Source organism: Chroicocephalus ridibundus, chromosome 1, assembly GCF_963924245.1.
Source record: "Chroicocephalus ridibundus chromosome 1, bChrRid1.1, whole genome shotgun sequence".
NCBI lineage: Eukaryota > Metazoa > Chordata > Aves > Charadriiformes > Laridae > Chroicocephalus > Chroicocephalus ridibundus.
The window spans coordinates 98,630,557-98,638,784 of NC_086284.1; positions in this window are offsets into that span (position 1 = coordinate 98,630,557).

The following is an 8,228-nucleotide window of genomic DNA, read 5'->3' on the forward strand; positions in this document are numbered from 1 at the left end:
CCATTCAATGTGTGACAAAGGGCTTCATTAGGACAAAAATAAAAAGGCAGGCCAGGTTAGGTCAAATGTAGGCAATAGAGAAGCTGTCTTAGGATTCCTACTACAGCTGCTTCTGTAGTACTGGGATGATACCTTCTCAAGCTCCTGACCTCGTCACTGGGTGGTGCATGGAGTTTTATGGGGTTTTTTTTAAGGTAACCTGATCTCTCAAACCAGTTCTTGGTCAGAGCAGAATGTTTTCTGAAAATCATGAATTATCATAATTTGATAAAGAGAGAGAATAGTCAGAAAGACAACACTTTATTAACAACTGGCAATGTTTCTTCCACAAATGTTCCTTGTTCCTCCTGTGCTCTCTCCTTCTACAGCTCCTCTAAGTCCTTCTCACATCTCCCCCAGTTGTCTGCTCAGCCTGTCAATACACCAAAAAGTAATACACCCCATGGCAGACCTGAGGCAATAACACACATGACAATTGGCCATCCATCCATCCAGGAAGATACACATCTTTACCCACCTTCTTTGCTCCTGGCCAGACAGGAAAAACACCTTTACGGGCCACTTGTTGCACAGGACATTGCCTTCCTAGGTCTGTGTTGTTACCCTTTGGAATTCCAACTCACTATGCATGAAGAAATTGTGAGATTACAGTGAATAACAAGCTTAACATGGGTCAACAATGTCACAATATTGCAATAAAGGTAATCAGCTTTTGGACTGTATAAACAACAATATAGTCGGCAAGACACATGAAGTAATCCTTGCTGCATATTCAGCACTGGTAGGGGGTCTCTGGGGGAATACTGCCTAGTTTTTGGAACAACATTTCATGAAAGAACAATGTGAGAGGCAGTAAGAAGGATCCAAGTCTCAGGACACACAACCTAGAAGGAAATGCTTTCTTTAGCTTAATGAAAGCTCTATTCTAGTAACAGTCTACAAATACATATAACACAGTTCTGTGAAGGAGCAGAAGGGAATAAACTGATGTCCATAATACCTCCATTATGCAAAGGATTATCAACAGCACAGGAAGAGATTGCTTTGGAAGACTGATGAGTTTTTATCTTCAGTTTGTTTGTGTTTCATAACTAGTGGAAGAAATATTTTTATAAATATTGATAGCTATATTTAAGTTTGTATTGGAATGGGGGACAGACGACATTAACTACCAAGGTCTCCTGAAGTCCAGATTTTCTACATGAGCACAACAGAAAAGATATGGGGCTGCCAAGAATATGACACACTCAACTTGATAAAAGATGCATAGAGAGAGGATCTTAAATCAGATTTTGTAAATTGTATATGGATTCCCTAAATCATTGTAGGCATTGACAGAAAATAAAAGGTCAAGGTTATGTAAAAATCCTATCAATAGCCTTTCGTTTTCTCAACAACTCTTCAAGACAGCAGAACTGGACCAGTGGAGAGTAATAATTGTCAACTCGCCAGTCAGAAGACCATCTGTATTTAAGATACTGATTTTTGCTAGTCAGTTGAATGTTTGCTAAGACAGATTGTAAAGTACCAATTTATGATTGTAATAGTAATAATAAAGTATGAGCAGCATTTGTTGTAGGAGGGGGGTGTTAGTTTTGTTTCAGGTCAAATTTTCACTTAGCCCATATTAAAATGATTAACTTTGTCAGGAATTGTCAATAATGGCAGAGAAGGAGCCATTTTCTCAGCAAAAGCAAGCAGATTATTGAAACTTGCCATCAAAGCTGTTCTCCATGGGGGAATTAAAAAGGCCATTCTAAACCCTTTGACAGGCAGGGGGGCTGCACTCTCTAGTACAAAAAGCACCCATCAGTGATGTTTCTCCAAAAGCTAGCATGAAATAGAACTGCAAACTAACAAGGTTGACATGCTCTCAGCTCTGGTGAAAAAACAGCCTGCAGAAAAACTGTTGGACTTAAATCGATATTGACTCCACTAGCGATTATAATGCAGAGAACCATACTTGTAGATGCCCCAACTTCTTTAAATAGAATTGAGAGAAACAGTCCTTGTAACAGTCCTCATAATGAAAGTGATATGTGTACTTCTGTACTCCAGATCCAATCACGCAAACTGCTGGATGCTCCCTTCTCTTATGGCCTTTGAAACCTGCAGAACAAGGGCCTATACAATCTTTCCCACACCTCAGAGTAGCCTTGGCATTGTAGCCATTTAGAAAAAAAGAAGTCTTTTAATATATTAAGAGATGACATGATCAGAAGAGTAACACCGGGCTATCCATTCTCTTATACCTGCGACTCAGACCTGTTCTCTTTCACTGACTGGCTAAAGCTCCATATATTCTGAGCATTTTTGCAAAATGGGGCCTCAGGGAGGAGATCATGCAATGTATCAGCCTCCAAATGTCAGGCCCAGTCTTGCAATCCTCACATCAGTTGTTTTATTGAAGTAAATGGAACTGCTCCTACAAAAAACATGCAAGGGGCCGGGTGTCAAGCTGAGAGACAGGACAGCGATAACAAAGTTCTTTGTAAAATGTGGCATCACTGTCACAGTTGAACAGCACTGTATAGCGTGGCATTCTTGATCCTTATCTCCTTCAGAAACCTAAAAATACTCCTCTTTAAAACAACGCAAGACTCTGCTGTGAAATTCTAAGCAGAAACACCCTTTATATTAGTACAATTCCCGGTAACTGTACAGAAATAGTTTGAACGGTGCAGATGTATGCACATTTTGGTTTCAGTGTCCATTTAACAAAATGGCTGAAGTTAATGAAAAGGAAGCAGAAGGCCTCCTTTGGCTGGCTACAGGAGCTACAGTGCCTAGGATCAGCTTGCGGTTTTGTCCTGAATGACCACGCTTATGCCCTCAGGATCCAGTCCTATTGCACTTAGTATCTGCTACCTAATACTGGGGAAAAGTAACTCATTATTATCAGGAGCTTAATCCCAGGTACCCCCTTTTCTCCTTGAATACCCATTCACCAGCATTAAAGAGGTAGCTGAGTAAATGTACATACCTCTTCGCCAACGAAGGTATTTCTAGCAGCAGACCAAAACCCTACTGTGGCAAGCAAAGAGGTAGGAGATGCAAGCAGTTATGGTGCAATACAGCACAACGTGGCATGTGGTCATGATTAACAGCTTTAGAGAAATGCATACAAACGTTTTCATTTTGCTTTTGCTTCATTTTTAAGGCACTTGGGGGAAAAGAGGGAAGAAACCGGTGTTATTTCATTGTTTTTAACATTTTGATTTTGCAAGCAATTCTGCACACAGTTTTTAACATTTAACCTTGAAAATTGTTTGATATAGATTTTGGATCCGAAATGCCACACTATGTATATTTGTTTTATAAGACATGGTAACAGCTGGAAAAGAACATGGCCTTTCCTGGCAGCGGGAGTGAACCTCTCAGCCATGACCTGCATCTCTCAGCAGTTTGTCCTGCGCGTGTCTTGCATCACATGCTGTCGTCTTGCAGTCATGAGTCACTTGCTTCAGCTCCCGCTGCTCGGGGATATCGGCTTGGCAAAGCTACGTCGTCGCTACACAGCTTATTCCCTGGGGAAATGTGCACACAAAGCAGTGGGAAGTCAGGCCACCGCTGTGCTCAAAACAGAACAGATTTGCATTTGAGTTCAAGCTGCAGGGAGTACATGCTAAGTTGACTAATACCGCGTCTATTTCTAGTCGTGTTACCTGGGTAATGGTAATTTCATTTTGTTCTTTTCCTTCAGTGGTTACAGAAAGATTTTCTACTTTAAATTAACCTTTACAAATCTGAATGAAATTCAGTAAGTTCAAAAATAAACTCTGTAATTTTTTCCATTTACTGTCGTTTCACTAAATAGCAAAATAGTAATAATAATAGAAGACAGATTTCAGGAGCCTGAGAGATGTTAGTTCTGTTCCAGGATGGAAATTCCCTTCTAACTTGCCCTTGATTTGGCCTGTGCTGTTAGGGGACAATTCTCTGCACTATTGAGCTTTGAGCATTGTGAATAGCAGAAACGGCTAACCTAGGTAATTCTGAAGGTTTCCTGGTTTTCCTCCTTAGTACAAAAATATAATGGTAGGACAAAATTAGCAGACATCAGCGGGACCAGGATTTCATACCACACTTTCATCAGCAGTTTCAGAACGAACCTAGGTTTGCTAGATTTCGCATTTACTACTGAAGTACATTGTTGGTTTAGCACCCATAGGTATCTAAAAAAGAAAAAAAAAAGAAAAAGAAAAAAGAGAAGCCTAAGCCCCTCATACATTCCTCCAGAACTGCAATTCACACAAATGGCCAAAGTTAGAAAAATTAAGAGGAAATTAATCACTAGCTTCCATTCTTGGAACATGAATAATGACCAATTATTTTCTGGAAACCAGCTTAAGATCCTCTCAGCAAACAGCAGCAGTTCTAAGGCAGTCCCCCAAAACTATATCAAATGCAAAAGAGATAAAACAGGAGCCTAAGACTACAGCCCATTAGCATGACATGAGCAGTGCAATTATGTGTAAGCCACAGAATCTGGACTTGGGCTTCTGGAAAGGGAAGGCCAGAAAATAAGGATGTTTTGGACTCATTTCAGTCTCTCACCTAAGTGAAAGCAAGATGCTTCATACGAGTTGATTTCTTATGAGGACCCTTCATCTTCTCAGATTTGGTACCCTGCTACTGAAAGAGAAAAAACGTTTTGCATAAATTACCAAAACGATATAGTGAAAAACATCCAGCAAGATACCAGTATGTTTGATAGCAAAGATTTTTCTCCAGGGCAACTAACAACCTCTATATTTAAATAAGCTAAACTGATAGAGAAAAAATATAAAGATTGCACGAGATAAATGGGCAAAAACTAAAAGCTGCCATCTGGTCCTGGCAGATACATGAGCCGCCTATCATTATCAGCATGGTAGGCTCCTCGGCCAGTTAACATCTCTGTCCGCAGCTGGTTAGAAATAATCAGCAAAAATGTCTGTATCATGTGCAAGCCCTAAATGTGCCAGTGATCAACTGCAAATTCCTGTGCGCCTGGCATCACATTGCAATGCAATACTTCCTATTCTTGGCAAACAACCATGTTGGAGTTCAGGCCGTCAGCGGCCAATCTGGCAGGCTGCGAACATCAAACAGCAATTTCTTCCGCTCTTGCTGTAAAGGGCTCCTGAGTGGATTCCTAAGAAAGAAACAGTGTGTGTTCTCCTGTCCCTGTCCATCTATTTGAAGGCAGTGCAGATCTCGTGAATGATTCCTGTTCTTCCTTTCAAAGGGATTAATGACAGGGAAAAACTTGAGGGCTTTCTTTTCAGAAACAAAATTATTCTGTGGCAATACCCTGCAGAGACAAGTACACATTACTGGATTATACAAGTGTTTACAGTTTCAGCCTTCATTTTATGGCAGATGTCTCCCAGATGTTCACCATAGTAGCAAAGCCTGTGAAAATGTGGCTTGAGACTGGAATGAGATCTGCTTCCTAAAAAATCAAGTGTGTGGAATTCACTTCCGTGGAAAGCCTAACTCTTGGCACTACCACTTTTTTTACAAATCTGTGTCAAAGAGGTATGATTTAATCAGGGGTGCTTTCTACATACCCACTAGTTTGAAAAGAGCAAACTTTTCTCACTGAGCGCTGTTTTACTATTGTATCCTCTTCTGACCAGTATCACAGAGGATGGTCCAGGCTGGGCCCAGCCAAGCCTTGATGAAACTAAAGCTTTCAATGGCAGAAAAATTCTAGAGAAAATGTGCGCCCAAAAATCTTACTGGACTTTGGGGGAGAAGTCTGGCTTTTCTGTTATTCAGGTCTTGAACTCCAGTTCCAGTCTTTTCCCCCTGTTTTAATTCTTTGCCTTTCTGACCTTGAATGCGTGCTGAGTATTACATTCACCATCGCGTTAGCCCTGTTAGTCTTCAGGGAAGGTGAACCACAGAGACAGCGACGGCAGCTTTTCAGCAACAAACATTGCAGGAATGCAAACAGGAGACAGTTTCCAAGACTGCAGAACTTGTACCCACATTCAAAATTACGCAGTGAGCAGAATTCAAACCTCCCAGGGCTTTACTTTGATTATGCAAGACAAATACCTGCAAGAGAAATGTAAATAAGGAACAGTTTAGCCTAGGAACTGTGTAATTGCACTGGGTTCTATGTGGACCATTATAAAATACTTCTGCTGAAGCCATTGGAGTTTGTTGGTTTTTTTAAAAACACAGCTCTTGAAATTGGCTAATATCTGCTGGTGTCAAATCCAAAACATTGTGATATTTCAAAAGAATGACATACAAATCCTAAAGGAATGATGTTACTAATAAGTGCCCTTCTCTAATTCCCCCAAAGGTGTCCACACACAACAGGAAGGAATTTAAGCCTATGCCTTAAAGCTCTTCTCCAAGAAGAAATGTTCAAAAGACTTCTTATATAGGAAAGAATCTCACAAGTGCCTCCTTTAACGTTTCTGTATTTTTTTCCGGTGTGGGGCCAATATCAGAAAGACAGTACGGAGATGCTAAAAGCTGAAGCCTACCTCTCAGAAATAAGCAACATAAGCAGCACTACAGAACACAGTCAGCCCTATCTTTTTTGAAAGTCAATTTCTGTAAAATAATTAATCTTCCAAGATAAAATTAATGCAAACAGGGTTCTAAAAACAGGTTTTGGAGGTTTCTTAAGCCCCCTTTAAAAAGGCTTCCTAAAGAACCAAAGATTTTCCCTCGTGTGTCTAATAGGAAGATGTGCCCATAAAATGGCTATCTTAAGCAAACCACTGTGCAAAATGGCGCTAGGAGTATTTTGACCGCCCCTTGAATTTTATTTACAGTAATTGCAGTATTTAACTGTATTATTTGCAACATGTTGCAATGTTTTTGCAGATTAAATATTTGTTTTTCCTCCTCAAACTGGTTTGTGCTTTTACACATACGAATTGCTTGTTTGGGTCCTTCAACAGAGAATACTCTCTCTCACCCCCTCATGGATAAGAGGAAAAAAAATTCTTTCAACTCCTCTTACTTGGTTTAGAATTGGTATAGAATCATAGAATCGTTAGGGTTGGAAGGGACCTTAAAGATCATCCAGTTCCAACACCCCTGCCATGGGCAGGGACGCCTCCCATTAGATCAGGTTGCTCCGAGCCCCATCCAGCGTGGCCTTAAAAACTTCCAGGGATGGGGCTTCCACCACCTCTCTGGGCAACCTGTTCCAGTGTCTCACCACCCTCATGGTGAAGAACTTCTTCCTAACGTCCAGTCTGAATCGTCCCATCTCTAGTTTTAATCCATTCCCTCTAGTCCTACCATTACCCGACATCCTAAAAAGTCCCTCCCCATCTCTCCAGTAGGCCCCCTTCAGGTACTGGAAGGCTGCTATAAGGTCTCCTCGGAGCCTTCTTTTCTGCAGACTGAACAACCCCAACTCTCTCAGCCTGTCCTCATAGGAGAGGTGCTCCAGCCCTCTCATCATCCTCATGGCCCTTCTCTGGACACATTCCAGCATGTCCATATAATCTGGGATGGAGCCATTACAGATACCTGACTGCAGCAGATTGGTCAAACATACTGAAATTATTTTAGAGATAACAGAATTATCATGTTAATAATTTTATCTGTTCAAAATATCATATGACAACTGTTGCAGTGTTATGTTGAAGTAACAAAATCCATACACTTTTTTTTTTAAAAGAAGTTTTTCCCCAGGAAGGGTTGTTTGTATGGTTCAACTTCTAGTTTTGCAACAGACTATATTAATCTTGAAAGAGGCCCTACAGAATCACAGGATGGCAGGGGTTGTAAGGGACCTCTGGAGATCATCTAGTCCAACCCCCTGCCAGAGCAGGGTCACCCAGAGCAGGTTGCACAGGAACGCGTCCAGGCGGGTTTGGAATGTCTCCAGAGACGGAGACTCCACCATCCCTCTGGGCAGCCTGTGCCACTGCTCTGCCACCCTCAGGGTAAAGAAGTTCCTCCTCATGTTTATGTGGAACTTTCTGTGCTCGTTTGTGCCCATTACCTCTTGTCCTGTCGCTGGGCACCAGTTTCTCCTTGATTTGCATGATGGGAATAAAAGGTAAAATATGGTTGTGTGACTTTGCAGGCTGTTGCCCAGACAGACATTTTCTACCTTCTAGGAAACGCCAGCCAGTACGGGTCACTGAAATGCCAGTCCAGGTCCAACCTGCTTGCATGAATCCCATGAGGAACCACGAGGAGTGCCGAATCTTACAACGACCCCTTGGTCGTTCAGGGCAGGCACCCCAAGTTTTGCTGTG